Source organism: Taudactylus pleione, unplaced genomic scaffold, assembly GCF_031769625.1.
Source record: "Taudactylus pleione unplaced genomic scaffold, aTauple2 ptg000522l, whole genome shotgun sequence".
In the NCBI taxonomy this organism is placed as follows: domain Eukaryota; kingdom Metazoa; phylum Chordata; class Amphibia; order Anura; family Myobatrachidae; genus Taudactylus; species Taudactylus pleione.
This window is the reverse complement of record NW_028284924.1, coordinates 1,650,423-1,670,690: the sequence shown is the minus strand read 5'-3', so window position 1 is coordinate 1,670,690 and position 20,268 is coordinate 1,650,423. Positions and strand designations below refer to the sequence as shown.

Here is a 20,268-nt window from a genome sequence, read left to right as displayed (position 1 = left end):
TGATCGTAGCATGCCGCAGCATACGTTATCCGCAATGGGGACTGTGGTCTAGGGCAATTTACTCTGTCCCTATGGAGAGATTATCGCTGGAGAGTGAATGATCTTTTGATCCTTACCCAGCAGCCTCCATGCTCCTCCCCTCCTATCGCAATTTGCGCATGCCTGATGTCCTGGCCGGCAGTAAAGTGATAGAAATAAATTAATTTTTTTACCGAAAACCTCTTTGCCAGGACAGGCTCCTATCGCAGCTGCTGTTGTGGCAAGTGTGTTTTTGTTAAATAGCCCCCTCCCAAAAAATCTTATTGCTGCCATATGCGGCTATAAGTAATAATACTTTTTGTAGCCTCGCTGCCACCAGTGATAAATTGGACCCTAAGGAGAAAAGCAAGTAGGGGAGACAGGCAATCTGATGGGCCCATATATGAAAGAGTTTTATCATACGCAACGAGTTTTAAAACTCATTTCATGTGATAATGGTGCTCCAGCCAATCAGCTCCCAACTGTCATTTTTCAAATACATGACAGGTAGGAGCTGATTGGCTGGAGCACCATTAACATATGCAAAGAGTTTACAACTTATTGCATATGGTAAAACTCATTGATAAATGGGCCCCTATATATGGGGGGAGAGTGCCACTTAGGATACAATAGCTAACCTAGCAGCAGTAACACTGCTGACCGTAAAAACGTTGTCAAATACTGATCTATTAGTAAGATCAAAAAAAGGTAATTAAAAAGTGTATTGACTTCATCTCGCTTGTCAGATCCTCGGTTTGATCAATCCCCCCTCTTTCTATACTGAGCACAACCCATTTATACAGGACAGGTTACTCTCCTCCCCAGCATTTTATTGGATTGTCTACCCCCCCCCCGCCCCCAACTCTTATCAGGGCCTAGCTGGTCCCTCATTCTCCCCAAAATCCCAACCTGTTTAATGTTCTCATCAAGATTTTCATTGTTCAGTTGCTGTTCCTTTCTGTTCATGTATTTGACTTGGATTATTTTCGTTTCCATTTGCTGTTACCTTTAGTTTATGTCCATTTACGACTAAAATAAAAAAAAAATACTGTATATATATATATATATATATTATAAAAACCCATATCAAGACCACATTAACACATACAGGCCTGTTGACACAATGATTCTCAGAATGTATAGTGATGTGAACCCATCACTAATACCCCTTTCACACTGAAAAGGAAAATCCCGGGTACTGTAATACCCCTTTTACATCAGAGCTAAAACCCGGGTTAGTGCAGGGTTAACTCGGGCAGCTCCTTGGTGTAAAAGGGGAGAGGGATGGATTGCCGGGTTAAGTGACCCGGCAATCCAACCCAGGTAACTTGCAGGGTTTAACACGGGAGTAACCTGTGAAACCCTTCAGTGTGAACGGCACGATCTGGGTCACGATGACCTGGAGCGCGCCGCATGCCGGCCGATTGGTCCGGCTTCAGTGGTGCTTGGAGATGACATCATCTCCAAGTGTCCACTTCAACGCCGGAAAAACCGGGCCTATGCAGACCCGACTCCGGTATGAACGGCATTGACTCGGGCATGTCCTGGGTCAGCGCCGGCTAAATTCCGGGTATGATCCGGATTGGAACCCTGTTCCAACTCCGGGTCAGACCCGGAATTTTGGTGTATAAGGGGTATTATTCACTTTTACCCACTAATTTGCTAAACAACCTGGGATTTTTCCCTCTGTGAAAGGATCATCCTGGGACTAAATTCCCAGGTCTCCGACCCTGTTTTTTTACAGGGTCATAGACCCGGGAATTAAATCCCGGGTTGACCCTTTCACACAAGGAAAAAACCTGGTTTATTTAGCAAATTACCAGGTCCCAAAGTGCATTACCCTGGATTTTCATTCTCCTGTGTGAAAGGGATATCAGACAGAAAATGACAAAAAACCTGGCATGCAAAATGCCGGGTTTTTTGCCATTTTCTGTCTGAAAGTGGTATTAAGGTATATTTACAATACTAAAGTGTGGGTTTTTAGAAGTGGAGATGTTGCCCATAGCAAACCAATCAGATTCTAGCTATAATATTCTAGAAGGCGCTAGATAATGGCTAAGTAGAATCTGATTGGTTGCTATGGACAACATCTCCACTTCTAAAAACCCGCCCTTTAGTAAATCTACCTCTCAAAATCCAAGATACATTTTTGCTGTATATGCTGCACCTATTTATAATATTTAGTAGCATATGATAATAAAGTGCCATTAAAGTGCTATTTAACAGCTGGAGAAATCCACAGGTTGCTTACGCCTGCTTTAGGGCGACTAGTTCTTATACTTTTTAGCTAAAACACCAAAGTTCATAGTAAACAGTTAATTAAGAAAAACTATTTAAAAAAAATAATAAAAAGTCCTTCCTGCAGCTTTATTTGATTTCCACGAAAGATATATGACCCCTATTAACTAGCTCCGCTGAACATTTAGCGCCTCCCCGTACAATGCAAGTATTTCTAACACCTAATAACGCAGATCTATTCCCTGGTACATGCAATGCAATTATAAGTCTTTATTCTGAGGGGTTTCGGAGATTAATTGAGTTCAGCTGATGTTATTATGGAATGGTTCCCACTAGCTCAGTCCGTTCCATGTAAATCATGCGGGGCTTGTGTATGCATGTCTACATTATGTCACTGGTGTATTTATCTCTCAGAGTCATATTTGCCAATGTCACCAACCATTTCAATAAGACCTGTTTGTGTATGAGCCAAGCCAAAAGGTAATTACACTTCACAAGCTTTGAGAAGATATTGCATACAAATCCTTATTTTTCATAGAAACACCCTGTACTGCTGTATTTGTGGGTAGTCGCGGAAGCCTGATTTCGTCATACTTACCTACCCTCCCGTGAATGGCCGGGAGGCTCCCGAAAATCAGGTAGCACTCCCGGCCACCTGGAAAGGTGGACAAGTCTCCCGAGGTCTGGGGCCACCCGGCCGTGGCTGGTCACTTCCCCAGTGAAGTGAGCGGCACAAGTTACATAGCGGGAAGCAGGACTACGATCGCTTTGTCACGTCTCCAGGCCCGCCCTCCTCAGCCGAGCCCTGCTTCCTCCACCCCCAGACCCGCCCACCTCCACTTAGCACCGCCCCCTGCAGTGTCGGACTGGCTGCCTCCTCCCGGAGGCATTTATGGATTTACTACCTTATGCTAATGTGAGTTTCAAGTGGGAAGCCGCACCGCACGCTCTTTTCCCATCCACTGCCTCAACTGTCATCATTAATTAATATTGGCACTTGCATCAGCCCATGTTAGTGCAAGGCATCAGTCTGAAACAGGCTTCCCTCAGAATTCTCCACAAAAATACGTAAATCATCATCTTCACCGGCGTCCGTGAAAAGAGATTCGTCCAAGTCAGAATCAGCTCCATTATTTGTAATCCCTCCTTCCATGTAACCTCTTCTTTTGGAGGTGTTGCCCATAGCAGCCAATAATATTAGTTATCATTTATCTAGTACATTCTGTAAAATGATAGCTGGAATCTGATTGGTTGCTATGGGACCATCTTAAGTCCCCTTTCCCAATAGTATCAAATATCAGGCTTAAACCAGTGTATACGGCACAGCTTATTTAATCACATCCGTTGCAAGTGAATGTGAGGGGTTGCATGTACACGTGACGATTACGTGTCACAGGGGTTTTACTAATGCCTGTGGGTAACTAGCCTCAATCTCTCTAAATTAAACGTGATCAGGCAATGGAGGTACCAGACGAGAGTTATTTATATATATCCACATCGCTAATTATTTGCCTTTCTGCTACCATATTGTACCGGCAGACACATCTGAAACGTAAACTGTAAATAAATAAGTGTGTTTTACTTTTGTTTAGACAGCCTCCATCAAAAACTCCTCAATTATCTTGTGCTGGCAGGATTGTAAAAAGAGAGAGATGTCACATTTATCTGCATCCCAGCAGTTACAGATCTAAGCAATCAGAATGTTTTATCAATATATCGTAACTGTTCATGTTACTACACAGAGCCCTTTCCCCTGCCAAGATGTCAGACGCAGGAACATCACCTTCATGGCAGCTAAATTCCAACTTGTCCTCCTAGTACCGAATTTGCCACCTGTTTTCTAAAGTACCCTTTGCAGATCATGCATTGAGGATTTCCTTGTTTGGGAAAAAGAGGGAAAATTATGTCTTGTTAAACGGGATGTAGTCTAAATCTACAGTTATGATGTTGACATTGTTATAATCTCAACATGTGCAGAATGTCGACAAGGAAACGATTCAGCATCAGAGAGTGTTAGGGTTGCGGGCGGGGACTAGACTTAGGCACCGAAGGGGGAGGGTTAGGCTGTGGGAGGGGACTAGATTAAGGCACGGAAGGGGGTGAGTTAGGGTTAGGCTGCGGGAGGGGACTAGATTTAGGAATCGAAGGTGGAAAGTTAGGGTTAGGCTGCGGGCGGGGACTAGATTTAGGCACCGAAGGGGGAGGGTTAGGCTGTGGGAGGGGACTAGATTAAGGCACAGAAGGGGGTGAGTTAGGGTTAGGCTGCGGGAGGGGACTAGATTTAGGAACCGAAGGTGGAAAGTTAGGGTTAGGCTGCGGGAGGGGACTAGATTTAGGCCCCGAAGGGGGAGGGCTAGGGTTAGGCTGCGGGAGAGGCGACTAGATTTAGGCACCGAAGGGGGAGGGCTAGGCTTAGGCTGCGGGAGAGGAGGGCTAAATTTAGGCACTAAGGGGAAGGGCTAGGGTTAGATTGTGGTAGGGGAGTTTAGGGTTGGGCACTAGGGGAGGTTAGAGATAGCGATATACTCACCAACATAATCACCGCTGGAGTCCTCATCAGCTGACTGCCAAACCCTGAAAGACACTGCAGGAGGCGCCAGTTCCATTAGACCAAAGGTGGACAAGAACAAGCGCAAGATAAAGATGAATTCAATACGCAGGGCTAGATTAAGGTTTGTTGGGACCCCTGGCAAACTAACTTGTGGGGGCCCCTACCAATAAAATTGTCAATAAGATCATCTATGAATCTACAGTACAATAACATGCTAGATGCTAGAAACTTCGGGGACAGAACTGAATAGTTGTTGTTCAATCATATACATTTACGCATTGGCGTACGATGGGGCCACATTGGACCCCATCGCACAGCCGAGTTTCTGCAGATAGAAACGATTATCGTAGATGAAATAGTTCCTGGTCAGGACCAATTCAAGCAATTTTAAATAGAGACTGATAGGAGGACCCGTATATAATGGGTTATCCCTAATCAGTTTTTCAACCGCTTTTAAACCTTGCTGATGTGGTATGCAAGTGTAAAGTGAGGTAACGTCTGCACTACAAAGAAGAGTATCATCAGGTAGAATATCAAAATTCTATATATGTGGTAGTATAGTCCCCCAGACTTCAATATAGCTGCGAAAGACAATGGGCAGCAATAGATAATCCCAATGAACAAAAAGGGTACGGTGCCTTGAATAGGTAAAAACGCACGCACGCACTCCGTGCAATATACCCAAATATACCAAGAAAGTTCCGGCAATCGTGGCAAAAAGTATTCCGTTCTGCTATAAATGGGTTGGCATTTTGACAAAATGCTCACTGGATTTAATCCTCTTGGTTATAGAGGAGTCTACTAAGGAGTTAGGTGATACTAAAGAAAAGTTGGCCAAATTTGAGGATGCACATAAATCTACTCTTGTACAGGATACTGCAAATCGCTGGCTAGACAAACTACAACAGCAAGTTGATCAATATAAAGCAGAGTTAATTAAATATAAACGTGACAAGCTTCTCAAGGTACAACTGGATTACCAACAACAACGAGTATATTCCTGGTTAAACAACTCCTCAAGAGGAAATTTACCATCCCGTAAATTCAATAGGCCACGACGTACTCCCGCTCAGCAGGGATCTTCAACATCTTCTATGAGTGAAGCTGAGAGCCTTCCCCAGACATCTATTTCAGCGAGAGTTTACCCTTTACGGGTAACCACCCGGGCTGCTATCAACAGCCCAGGCTGCGACCAACCCGTCGGGGTGGGCAAAACACGAGGCAAAGCCGCCACTCGCAGACCACCACGGAAGAGATAAACGCGATTTTTAATTTATCATCAGTAACTTTGACTCCTTCCGAACATAGTGTGTTGGCTAAGGGACTATCTTATATTCCAACCAGTCAATTTGATGAGTTCCAGTGGAAAGTTGATACTTACAGACTTAATCGAAAGCTACGTTTGGAAGAGTTTTTTGGCAGACAGCCTAAGTCATCTGTGCCGGACTCTGGTGGGGTTCCTGAATTTTTGAATAAATTCAAACCTCAGTCTAAATTTGACCCAGTTACAACTAGTTCATCTATTAAAACTTTTTCCAGGATGGTTGACCAACGGGTTCAACAACTGCCCATTGGTTCAAATTTTGTTAATAATTTATCGAGTGATGAATACGATGCATTGCTGTCTTTGGAAAATAGGTCTGATGTGATAATCCGCAGTACCGACAAGGGCGGTGCTGTGGTGATACAAGACCTTGAGGCTTATGATAGGGAGTGCCTACGACAGTTGCTCAATCATGATACTTATGAGCTTCTGCCGAGGGACCCCACATCTGCCTATAAAAAAGAGTTAGACTCAGTATTGGCCTTAGCAGTTTCAGAGGGTATGATTTCTAATGAGTTATGTTCTACCTTGATGGTTGATTTTCCTATTGTCCCTTTATTTTATATCCTCCCTGAGGTACATAAAACCTTGGTGAATCCCCCTGGCCGACCTATTATCTCGGCCAGGGAATCACTATATCAGCCGATTTCGGTCATGCTGGATGGATACCTTAATATATGTGTTCAAAACATACCCTCTTATTTGAGGGATACTACTTCTTTGTTAATTAAACTGAAGGATTTTGATAATCTACCTGATGATACTCTTCTTTGTAGTGCAGACGTTACCTCACTTTACACTTGCATACCACATCAGCAAGGTTTAAAAGCGGTTGAAAAACTGACGGTGGTCAAAAATGTGGTGCTTAATACTGATTTATATGTTAAAGATACAGATAAAAACACCATTCTAAGACACGACAGCTTTCATCCACTATCTTTACGCCGTGGTTTACCCTACTCTCAAATGTTGAGGGTCAGGCGTATCACCAGTGACCCGGCCCAATTGGAATATCAACTGAATCTAATGGTTAACAAATTTGTAGCTCGAGGTTATAAGTTAAATGAATTGTATAAGCTGAAGCAGAGAGTGCTAGATTTGCCCAGAGAAAAGACCTTTAGTTCTAATCAAACGAACAGTACATCTGCTCAAGTCATGCCCTGGGTAAATCGGTTTAATACCAGAAGCACAGATACAGCCAGGATTGTAAAAAACCTTTGGCCGTTAGTCAATACCGATAGTGACTTACCGACTCTAAAGGATTCTAGAGTAATGCCATGCTACACTCGTGCTAGAAACCTTAAAGATTGTCTGGTGAAACTTGATGTGGCCAAGATAAAGAAAAAAAAATAAAAATTTTTATCTTTAAAAAATGGTTATCATCGATGTTTGGGATGTATAACCTGTAGGGCGGTAATTTTGGGTGACACCTTTAATCATCCGCACACGGGTAAGAGATTCTCCATTAGGTTCCCAATGACGTGTAGTACTACATTTGTGGTATACATGCTGTTTTGCCCATGTGGACTCAACTACGTGGGCAAAAAAGAACGCCAAATTAAACAGCGTATTGCACTACACCGGTCGGCTATCCGTATAGGGATCAATACAGGATCTAGCGAACAGCCGGTCGCTAGGCATTGGATAGCTTTGAAACATGGAGTGGCTGATTTAAGGTTTAAAATCATTGACCACATTCCATTTAATGTTAGGGGTGGTAATAGATCTCACAAACTATTGCAAGCAGAGTGTCGTTGGATTTTTAAACTTGATACCATGGCACCCAGGGGGCTTAATGAAACCCTTGGCTTGCAATGTTTTTTATAGGCATATTAGTCTGTGCTCCTTACACTCTTTTGCTTGTCCATTGGATATTACATTATCTTCTTATGTCCTTGCTATTCAGACTGTTTATGCGGATATTTCCATTATATATAGTTTGCAGTACTGTATGCTCTATATATAGCTGGTATATTTATTGTAGCTTGTTGTTTCTATGTGGATATAATGTGACTGAAATTTAGTGATCATGATGCCCATAATGAATATTTGTTCAATGAAGATTTAGATTTGGTTGATTAAAGATGCTTTGTATATTGTTTGACGTTCCCCTGATAATGTCTTTATACTTCCGGCAACAGGTTTGTTCCCATGCCTACATGGGCGGCGCAGGTGATCCGGTTACCTCGCGGACACTTCCTGATGATGTCACGCTGACCGCGACTCCGCTTTCCGGGCGCGTGTTTGTCGGGGCTGATGGAGGTGGACGCTGAAGTTCCGGCTCACCTGGATTAGGTAATTTTTAATTGTTTGTCATATATATTGTCGAAGCTGGATTATTGGCTGAGACAAGATCAGTTTAAAATTGAATCGCAACGACACCATTTTGCGACTGGCCACAAGACACCATTTTGCGAATGGCCGCCTAAGCGCCATTTTAGATAAACTCACACTTTAGTACATGTGGCGATAATACTATTAGCATCATGCGATTGCATCTGTGACCATGGCCATAAGTTACGGCGATTCACCAAAAGCCCATTTCATGACTTTACGTAGTTTGGGTGCTCTGGATAAAGTGTATATATTATAACTCCCCTAAAGGATATATTGCATTAGCTAAACAGGGCAAATGGCCATGTGACAACTAGCCTGTGTAGACAAGCTTCCTGAATATAACGTCTGCTCTCACTCCAGGTGGCCCTGCTCGAATACACACCTTACATTAGCAGGCTTCCTGCAATAAAATACCTTCAAAGCCAAGAGTGTTATCTTAGGTTTGGGTCTAGTAGCTGGGCTAATTTGCATTCACACAAGAGTCTGGGAGAACAAAAGACTTTCCTTTTGAGCCTGGGAAGGATGGGGGCAGCTGGGAGAGGGGGGCGTGTGGAACTACAAGGCTCAGCATTCCACACTGCTAGGTGTTCACTTAGTAAGTGAGATTTAAGTGCACCATTTCTCATACACACATTAATACACACAATTGCGCTGGTAACTAATCGCATATTAGTGAATGCATAAGATCCTAGATAAAAACGCTGTTCATTAGCTTTATGCACACGCATCTGCTCCAAGTTAACTAGCGTCTTTAGATCAAACCCCGCATACTCACACATTACATATCCACATACAAGGTTCCATAAGCTTTAAGGGATAAAATTTAAGTTTGTGCATTTAGTATAAATGCTGTGAAATAAAGATTATTTGGTAACTAAGGTTTTATACATGCTAAGTAAGCCCTGTTTGGATTTGTACTGATGCGTACTCTTTCAACAGAATTCCGGTATTATCGGTGTGGAGATCGCATCATGCATTCTCAACTTATGGACCGCAGAGACTTCAAGCAACAAAATGTATATTATATGAACAACTGTTAGGATGTTGCATGGGGCAGGGAACCAGAGACCCTCAGTTGTTGGAGGCTGGGTTGTGTCTATTTGAACCAGCCTGTTAAATGCTCTGTAACAGATGCATCCCCCTTGAGGACCAATGGCATCAGCAACAAACTTCTCTATTGTGTTGTCTATTTCTGGGGGGTATAAATATGTGTGCTCCAACACTGGGTCTTAGTCTTCGTGCTAAATGCTGATTGACGAAGGGTTTCTTGCTGATGCCTAACATCCGGTCCGGAAGTGCTGCGTATGTATACTGTACTTGGGTCTGTATAATTCCTTTGCGCCAAATTGTGTATGGATCAATAGCGTGTAACTGACTGTACTTTTACTTGAATAATACTTTGTGCTTCGGAACCACACGTTCCAAGTCTGGAGTCTTTATTTACTGTATAAACTGCATACGCAAATTAGCGTCATCCTTAGAAGGTATAGGCAGGATATTAGAAGGTATAGGAAGGAGTGTATAGAGGTTCTAATCCAGTATCGTTAATATGTATATATATATATATATATATATATATAAATATACACAGTATATATACATTTGGCACAATATTGAAGTAATATTATATCGATACAAAAATACCAATATTGGTTGTAATGCCTTTTTGACCACAATACATCAAGCAAAAGTAGAAGGGAATCAATGTACTTTAACCTTAGAAATATTGTCAAAGCCGTACATTACTGCACCTTAAGCATGTGGACGAGCAAAGTGTATTACTTTTATTGCTCTGGTCTCCAGTAACAAGGGATGCCTGGAATGCTGTATTATCAATCATCCACTAAACACAATGACTATAAACTCATAAGGAAAGGCAGCTGCTCTTACAGACATGCCACACTGTCTATGCCAAAGAAGCCTTGAAACAAACCAGCATACAGATGGGTCCTCATACATCTAGCCTCCTTGCGCGTTAAACAGCCCTTCTAATCGCGCCATGCCATGGTGTGACTCGGTAGCGCTGAACGACTCTTTATCTTCAAATGCGTCTTATTCACACAGTGATGTGAATAGTTAAGCACAAGCAGCTTCTGCTGATTAAAATGATATGCATCATGCCTATGTTCTCTGTGCGTCTGCGGGTGTATCTGCATGCGAAACGCTATGTTACAGTGTTACAGCCGCTGACACTAACGTAGCGTTTCACATGCAGATACACCTGCAGACGCACAGAGAACATAGGCATGCCGCATATCATTTTAATCAGCAGAAGCTGTTTGTGCTAACTATTTGCATCACTGGCTAATGGACTTCTTGTCTTGAAGATGCCGGTCTCCTGTGCACATGAGCAGATGTTGTCTGTTTCTATCGATTATCGTAATATAGAAATACGCTATCTATAGTGTGTCGACCCAAAGTATCACCCCCAGTGTATCAGCTCCATGCCCCAATCCCAATTCTGATCTCTCAAGTGTATATACATGTGGCAGAGGGGAGTTCTGTCAGTGCTGCCCCATAGTGTAGTCGGGATGAGCTAAGACTGAGGGCAGTATTCAATTTGGCTGCAAAAAGACATTTTCGCCTGTTTTAATTACTCCTATATTCAATTTCAGTGTTTAGCTGGCGAAAAAAGTGCAAAATTGGGGTTTAGGGGTGCAGACTTAAAAAAATAGCCTGCACCCCTGGGAGTGTCCCCTAAAAGTAATCTGTGAAAAAAAGTGTAAATAAAAAAAATCGGGGAACCCCAAAAAATTTACGTTAAATTTGGGGGTGGAAAAAAAAGGGAAACTTCTAAAATAGCTAAATTAATTCCAGAGAGGTTCCCATGTATGTGGCAGGTGTTTTCTCCATTGCGGGTGGTTGCGGCAGGTGCATTTTTGAAGAATTTTTAAAAATCATTTTAGGGACTTAAAAATATGCTTGCACCCATTTTCATGTACCCCAAATTTGATGGGCATAGCTATCCCCCCCCCCCCAAAAAAAGCTAAGTGCTATTCCTCTCCACTTTCTTCCAGGCGCATTTATGCACTTGCCGCGGCTATCTGAAAGCACGACCTCCCATCAGCAGACAAAATCGGGGGTACCCATAGTGATCCCCCATGTCTGGACATCTTTAGGGGGTCCCAGGAACATTTCGTAAAAATTCCCTAATTTTTTCGATACTTACCTTTCCTCAGGGTCCCGTTTTCGCCGATTCCTAATTGAATACGGGGATAAAGCGGGCACGCGCACGATACTTTATCCCCGTCAAAACCTCCGATGTGGAGCGAAAAGTCCAGCATGGATTTTTCGCTCCAAATTGAATACCCCCATAAGTCCTCGTCTGTCCGGCACCTGTTTTCTGTGTCCTGTTATCCTGATTACTGTGCACTTGTTGCAGTGAGTGATTTACCTGTAACACTGACTATAAAAGACACAGAGGGCCTGATTCCAAGGGGAACGCAGTGTCAATGTTGGATGCAAGTATTTCAGTCTGCTCATTTGTCCTAGTTGCATAGCGCATGCCTTCCCGATTGTTACCGCCAGTTGAAGCAGAAATTGGACGCGGAGACGGACATTCTGCGCCTCCATAAGGCTGATGCAATGTTCGATAATGTGACCGAATCATCCCCAAAATAGGGACTTGACTGTGCTACTGTGCAAATTAAAGAGTTTGGGCATGTAGTCAAGGGTAATATGCATATATATCATACTCTCCGACATATCACACTTCCCCTAATAGTGCCGGGAAAGGCGTAGTGAAATTCCCACTAATTGCTGCCAATGATGATATGACGATACGGATCGTGTCACCACTCTCCTCCTCACCCGCTTAACTGGGGCAGTGGACGAGATCATGTAGGGTGGTCTGTTCTCTCTGGAGCTGGAGAGAACTCCCCTAAATTCGGTAGGTATAAAATGTTGAGCTGCTGTGCACGTGTTCCCCTGGTACTGCAGCTACTATCAGCACTGGGAGGAGAAACGCCTTTGCTTTAGGCACCAAGACTGTAACCTGTCTCTCTGGAGATTAGGGGGTGTATTATCTGATGTGAACAGTTTTGCTTCTCATTCATTAATAAAGTGCCTATAAAATATCACTTTCAATGACCTTTTGGGATTTTTGCTTATACAGATGTATATGTGCCCTTACACATCTTTGCTACAGTCGCGCTAAAATCTCGGCGTGCCAGGTCCTGTGAGACTCTGCTAGCGTTGGGCGTCTGTTTTGCATTTTTTTTTGTCTGAAAATGTATCTAAGTGGCAATGCGAAGTGACTAGGATGCACCAGTAGTCTGATTAATTTGGTCTGCGACACTTGTATATATATGTGTGCAACTGTCTCTGAATCTGTATATGAAGTGCCACAGCTTTTTTCATTCCAAGTTCAGTTGTAATTCACATATGTACAGACTAAGGTGCACACAGATATACAAGTGTCATGTATCAAATCAATCAGGATAGTCTGCTGGTGCGTCCTAGTCGGGTCGCATCGCGACTTACGACACATTTTCGACAGATAAAGACACCTACACCAGCAGAGTAACCCACACCAGGCAAGTCGTGCTGCGTGGCATATTGAGGCTAGGTGTATGAGGACACATCTGAGTGTTGGAACTAGGGTATTTGGAGCCCAGGGCAAATTAAAAAATGGAGCCCCCCCAAGTATGTGGGTGTAGTCACATGCCACAAGGGGCATGGCCACTGACAAATGGGGCATGTCAACATAACACACCATCATTTCTCGTCACTCTGGGAACATTCCTTTCCATTCCATATGCACATTAATGCCACCAGTAGTAGTGCCCCTTATGCAATGCTCCTAGTAGTAGTGTCCCTCTTGCAATGCCCCCTGTAGTAGTGCCCCTTATGCAATGCCCCCTGTAGTAGTGCCCCTAATGCAATGTCCCTTATGCAATGCCCCCTGTAGTAGTGGCCCTTATGCAATGCCCCCTGTAGTAGTGCCCCTAATGCAATGTCCCCAGTAGCATTGTCCCTTATGCAGAGCCCCCTGTAGTAGTGGCTCTTATGCAATGCCCCCTGTAGTAGTGCCCCTAATGCAATGTCCCCAGTAGCATTGTCCCTTATGCAGTGCCCCCTGTAGTAGTGGTCCTTATGCAATGCCCCCATGTTGTAGTGCACATTATGCAGTTCCCCAAATGCAGTGCCCAGAGTAGTGCCACTTATACATCCCCTAGTGGTGCCCCTTAAACAATGCCCCCAGTAGTGGTTCCCCCTAAGCAGTACCCCCAGTAGTGCCTCTTTTACAATGCCCCCAGTAGTGGTCCCCCCTATGCAGTGCCCCCAGTAGTGCTCCCAATACAGTGCCCCCTATGAAGTGGCCCCAGTAGTGCCCCTTACATATGTAACACAAAGACACACACAAAACAAAACACAATACTTACCTGAATCCTGTGCCCACCGCCGTCTGCTCCTCCATCTTGCCGCTCGGCACTATGACGTCTCTCCCTTCACCCACTGCGGGTGACGGAAGGTGGAGCTCATAGTAGGCTCCTGCCCGGCTCCGGCCCTGGGGCCAGCAGGCAATGAGAGTCTGTCTGACTCTCATTGGCTGCTAAAACAAACACACCACCGCATGGTAGTACACTCACTGTCAGTAAGTGTACTATCCGGCACCGGGGGCGGTGTGTTTGTTTTACTGTGTAGTGCGGACTGCACTTAGGGCCTGACTCAGACTTGGGAATAGAGAGAGATATCTCTCTGAACTGTGAACCTGAACAAACCATATTGCAATGCAAGGGGTGTAAATACATACATTTTTTAACATGTGGGGTAAATACTGGCTGCTTTTGTATGTAGCCCACAAATACTGCACAGCTTTATTATTAGTCTACAATTTAGATGTCAGTTTGGAAACACTCCTCCCAAATCTAAATCTCTCTGCACATTTTATATCTGCCCCCCCCCCTGCAGTGCAGCATGGTGTCACCAAGATGATCAGTTGAGAGAGAGATCTCTCGCTATTCCCAACTCTGAATCAGGCCCGTAGCGCGGTACGGACTGCACTAACTGAAACCACTGACCTGGACTGCGGCCGGCAGCGCCCCCCTCGCCCAGGGCACGTGCCCCTCTCGACCCCCCCATAGTTCGGTACCTGGGTTGGATTGCAAATCACTCGACCAGGGTGATATTTTGGGGGCTAGTTTACACTGAGCTGCGACCTAGGTTGACACTCCAATAACCGGACTTATTTGGCCAGTGTAAAATGGGTATAAATAATCCCCCACACTGCAAATATGTGCTAGAGAGTGCAGTAATCTGAAGGGTGATACATTAATCCTATGTCCACCATTACAACCCTTTAGTCACCCCATGCTGTGCTCACATTTCTAACAACTCTGCAAAGGCTCTGACATCACTCAGCAACATGGTTCTCTGCAATGCAGCTGGGGCCTGACACAGACAGTCAGAAGCTTATTTCTTTTTCCTTCTTTTAACAAGGACAATGAAGAGAAAACTCGATGAAGTGAACAATACGTTTACACATGGCTGCATTACCCATTAACCAACATAGACACTTTCTTGGGTGCATTAGAGATATAGGGTAAAGCCTGGCTGACATCCTCAGACCAGACATCGCTGTGAGCTGCTCCTGTAGTGCTGTGTGTACATTGGTGTATCTATAATGGGTGCAGCCATTCTGGGGAACATGGCTTCTATGTCCAAGAGGAGAAACACAATTGGATCATTAGAATGTAGGTTTTGTGAGACAGCCCTTATCCCACTTGTAATTGTGTTAGGGGCCTATTCATCATCACTTAATTTCTACAAAAGCAGATGAAAATTAACATTTTCACCTGCAATTGTAGAAATTAAGTTATCGGGCCATTCATCAAGAAGGTAAAACAGGAGCTATCACAGATATCTCCTACTTACCTTTCTATATCGGAATGGCCCGCTGTCCCCATACACTAGTATCACAGATATCTCCTACTTACCTTTCTCAGCTGGAATGGCCCGTTGTCCCCATACACTAGTATCACAGATATCTTCTCCTTTCCTTTCTCAGGTGGAATGGCCTGCTTTCCCCATACACTAGTATTACAGATATCTTCTGCTCACCTTTCTATAGCGGAATGGCCCGTTGTACCCATACACTAGTATCACAGATATCTCCTGCTTACCTTTTTATAGCGGAATGGCCTGCTGTCCCCATACACTAGTATCACAGATATCTCCTGCTTACCTTTCTATAGCGGAATGGCCTGCTGTCCCCATACACTAGTATCACAGATATCTCCTGCTTACCTTTCTATAGCGGAATGGCCTGCTGTCCCCATACACTAGTATCAAAGATATCTCCTGCTTACCTTTCTATAGCGGAATGGCCTGCTGTCCCCATACACTAGTATGTGGACAGACTTCATCAAGCTCCGAAAATATAATATTTTCAGTGATTGACTGCAGGAGCATTCGCCATCTTCAGATGGCGTTTGCTGGCGACCGCTGCGAGCAACCCGTTCCCTCCCTATGGGAAGGAGGTCCGGATCCCTCCACCTATGTCTGGCTATTTCCGCCGGACGTCGGGGCTCTTTTGCGCATGCGCGACTTGTGTCACTGCTCCATGAAGATTGCCCAAAATCGCGTCGACACGTGATCACCACACAGAGTGACGGACATTGTTGACGGACCGCTGCGCAGGTCCACGGTTTTCAAGCCTAAACAGGCCGGGATCACCCGCGATGCTCATATTACAGCCTCTACCCTGGTACAAGAAGCCGGAACTGTCCAAGAACGTGGAGCTGCTCACTTTACCACCTGTGAGTGCACCGGGACTCTCTAACCGAGCACAAGTGCAGAAATAGCCGTTCGCTTCCGCTGGACTTTGTTGGGTAAGGAGGAGGCTCATAATGGAGGGACCCCTACAGCACCCAGCGTATGTCTGCACGCTCCAGCATTGATATTCTGCAGGAACAGCCTGTCATGGGTGACGTATGCAATTTCAGGGATACGGAAAGGAACCAGCGTAACTACCTTCGTCCCCTTATATCCCAGTTACATTGCAGCACCTAGTGGATTTTAATTACATTATTGGGGCTATTAGCACTCAGAAGGGGTATGCAGTCGGGAAGACGGCGGACCTAATCCCGACAGCCGGCTTCCCGACTGTCATATCCCGGCAAGGGTCTAAAGACAGGCGTCATTAGACATACGCCGGGAGCCCGACGCCTGGAATCCCGATCGAAGGGACGCCGAGAACGGATAGCCGCATTTAGGTTTAGGGTTCCCGAGGGGGACTTAGGGTTAGGCACCCCCCTGGGAGGGTAGGTTTAGGCTAGGGGAAGGGGGGGTTACCGTTAGGCACCCCCGTGGGGGACTTATGGTTAGGCGGCGGGGAAGGGGGGGTTAGGTTTAGGCACTTAGAGTGGGGATTAGGGTTAGGCACTGGGGGGAAGGTTAGGCACCCCTAAGGGAGGGTTAGGGGGTAGAAATAGGTTAGTATATACTTACCTTAGGACGATCGGGATTTCCTCCTCTGCCGGGATACCGCTGTCGGGATTCCAACCGCCGGGCATGGGTCAAGTGGTAAATCATACCAATTCCCTCAGAAGGTGACATAGGGTTTACTCACCACCTACCTACCCCCCCAGCTGTCTACAGCAGGACATATCTTTATTGGACAATATTCATGGAATATGGAAGGATGCCACACCGTGTGAGGGTGACGTATTATTAATGATAATACGGCTAGTGGCACCCTAAAGGAGCCTACTAACTGTCCCCAGCAACCAGACCCGGCACAAGAGTGTTCTTAACTATTTTCTATATTGATTTCCATCAGAAGCAGTGTGACTCCATAATTGATAAACCACATGCATTTACTTTGATTACTGTCATCACTTGATACAGTTGTAGTGCATATGTTGAGACCCTTTTTTCCCCACTCATCTAACAACCCATTAGTGAGCACTGTGTACATATATTTTCTTGCACTACGTACCATATTGGAGTTAGGACAACTCCAGTACTCAAGCTGCTCCTGAACACTAGGGTAACCTCTGTAGCGCGCAGATCACACCTTATTCTGATATGTATTAGATATGAAAACTCCAGTTATATAATGTATAATATTTAGATCAATAATAAGTAACCTTTGATATATATTTGTCAATTAGTGGCTTTACTTGCTCTATAAGCCTAAAATACACCAATATACTAAAATGTCTTCTAGGCACATACCAGGTAATACTGGCAGATTCTGCAACACTTTTTATTTTAACATGCTATAAACATATATAAGAAATACAAGAAACAGCAAAAAGTATTTCCCCAGCATTCAGAATGAAATCAGCAATAAAATGTGAAAAACTACATGGTGCTAGATAATTCAGAGATCTCAGTTGCAAAAATATGGCTAAGCCTCCAGGCCACATCAAGGCGTCTCTGCTTACTGGAGGTTGGTCAAAGTCTGGGGTGCAGAACCCCAAAAAGCGGATGAAGGCCAGCCACCCCAGGGAAGCACACCAGATCAGGTCCTAATATCGACATACAGAATGTCGACATGTTTTGCATGTCAACATTGACCTTGTCTACATTCCACTCAGATCCCTCCTCCGTCTTGACAGCATTGTGGGCCCTGGGTAAAAGCAATGCACTGGGGCCCCTACCTGCCATTCACGGGAATGTAAAATGCTAATTAAAACCTTTAGACTTATTGGCACTTTCAACAAAATCAATGTTTAAACATAAAAAAAACCATGATGTAAAGCGAGCATTATGGACTCCACCTCCTTCTTCTCTAGTTCGCAGTGCAGTTCCTGCTCTGTATTGCACCTGTGAATAAAGTATGGGGGCCCCTGAGAGAGGGGAGCCCAGGCAGACTTCCTCCATGTGCCCCCTCCCTTAATCTGGCTCTGTGTCTGCAGGTTGGGAGGCAGGTAGAGAATGATGCTTGGGCGTTCTGGTTGTGTGTAATTGACAATCAGAGTGGCTGGGGAGCATCTTTCTCTGACTGCCTTCCAGCCGGCTGCCCTATGCACAAAGCCAGTGGTGGCACACTCCATATAGCTGCCCCCTGGCCCTGCCCATCCCTGCTGAAAAGACCCTAGAATTGTGGGGCCCTGGGCAGCTGCCCAGTGTGCCCATATATAAAGATGGCCCTGCTCTTTGCAACCCGGACCTCCTTCCCTAGCATTACCGCATGTGTAATGGAATGGCCTAATTAGTGATGATGAATAGGCAGCTATAAGTGAGAAAAATTTTGGGTGGAACATTTCTTTAAAACACTTTTTGGAATCAGATGTTGAATTATCTGTGCTTCCGATTTGCATGCAAAACACTTCTGAGCCTTTATGCTGAAAAATTACTTAATCACACAATTCCCCTCTGTAAGGTCTCTAGATCATTGCTTTGACAATCATTTTTTTGGGGGGGGGAGGTGGGGAGGGGTATAAACCAAGCGTATTAAGCTTTTTATAGGTTAGAATAACAATCCATAATCTCCCAGTGCAGTGTGTGAAGCTGTACATCTTGCATATTAATTTAAACACATTATATTTGCAAATGAGACCATCACTTACAATAGGTTGGTAAGGTCAGACAAACCTGCCTATGGCATAATACAGAGTGACACACTTATTGCATTCCTGGAAGTCGAAAAAAATATATAATCTGCTCCGCAGTCTTGCAAAGGTTATCGCATTGAAGTCCAGGACGTTTCCCGTTTTCAGCAATGCCCCCTCCACAGAGCCGGTGTCATATTCTCGGGATATTAAAACACGTTTGCCCTTTAACAATGCTGGTGATAGTTATGGACACAGAAAGTTTAATAGGCATAAGTGGTTATCCAACACCAAAATACTTCGGAGACACAAAAGGTATTAAAGCCGGTTTCCATAACACGCTGTATTCCGTAACATTAATTGTCTGATACAATTGAAGGCACCTGATGGTTGACTTGTTTTCTGATTAATGATTAGTAACCTTATGGCGAGGGTTCTAGTGTCTCCTATGATTTCAAATACTCTCCCACATAAATGTTTCATTATTTCAACTGCTATCGCTTACACAATTATGAAGAAAGCAAATTAAGAGAAACCGTAGGACACACTTCAACTCTTAAAAAAAAACAGAAGAATGAAAGAAACCAAATATTGTAACAAAGTTTAACAGCAGAGAGCTTAAGTAGAATTCATACGGCTATTGTGTTGCAATGAGACCAGGCAGAAATAGCGGCTTGCAGAGTAATGTGATCTTACATGGAGATATATTGCAGGAAAGCTTACACCCAGCCCTGCGGTACAGCCTGTGATGTTCCCCTGAATTCAGATTTACTGTATTAATGCTGCCGCTGGTTACTGTAGCAAAGTCTGACACACAGGAAAATCAAATGACATGTGAGTTTAAGGAAAGAAAGTGTTATGTCACCGCAGTCGGGCTGCACAAGAGATAATGTCGGTGACAATCCCTGTCACTTCCTTTAATGTCAATGTCTTAAAAATTTTCCGAGCCTATTATACACCAGATTTCAAGACATCAAGCTAAGCTGGTGGCATAATAGGACACACTGACTACATGCAGCCTGGTACAAACTATATAAGCTTTAAACTGCAGCCTATTAAGACATAAAGGGCCATAAAACATAATGGAGCCGTAAGGAGCATGCACACTGGACGATGTGTGTATTCGCTGATGCGGGACCGGCAGGAGTCCCGGCATTCGGCAAGTGCATACACACGACGAACAGCGGCGGGGAGGGGGGGCGGGGCCATGCTGCATTCGACAGCATGGCATCGTTAACGATATCCCCAGATTGGGCTGCATGTACAGCCGAATGGGGATATCGTTAACGACCCGCGGA

At 44.5% G+C, this 20,268-nt stretch overlaps 1 protein-coding gene across 1 annotated transcript in view; it reads right to left on the bottom strand.

Annotated features, from left to right (window-relative positions):
- The window catches only part of TTC7A (tetratricopeptide repeat domain 7A), a 472,360-nt gene that overhangs the window by 48,090 nt on the left and 404,002 nt on the right, over nt 1–20,268 (bottom strand). The window lies entirely within an intron of this gene.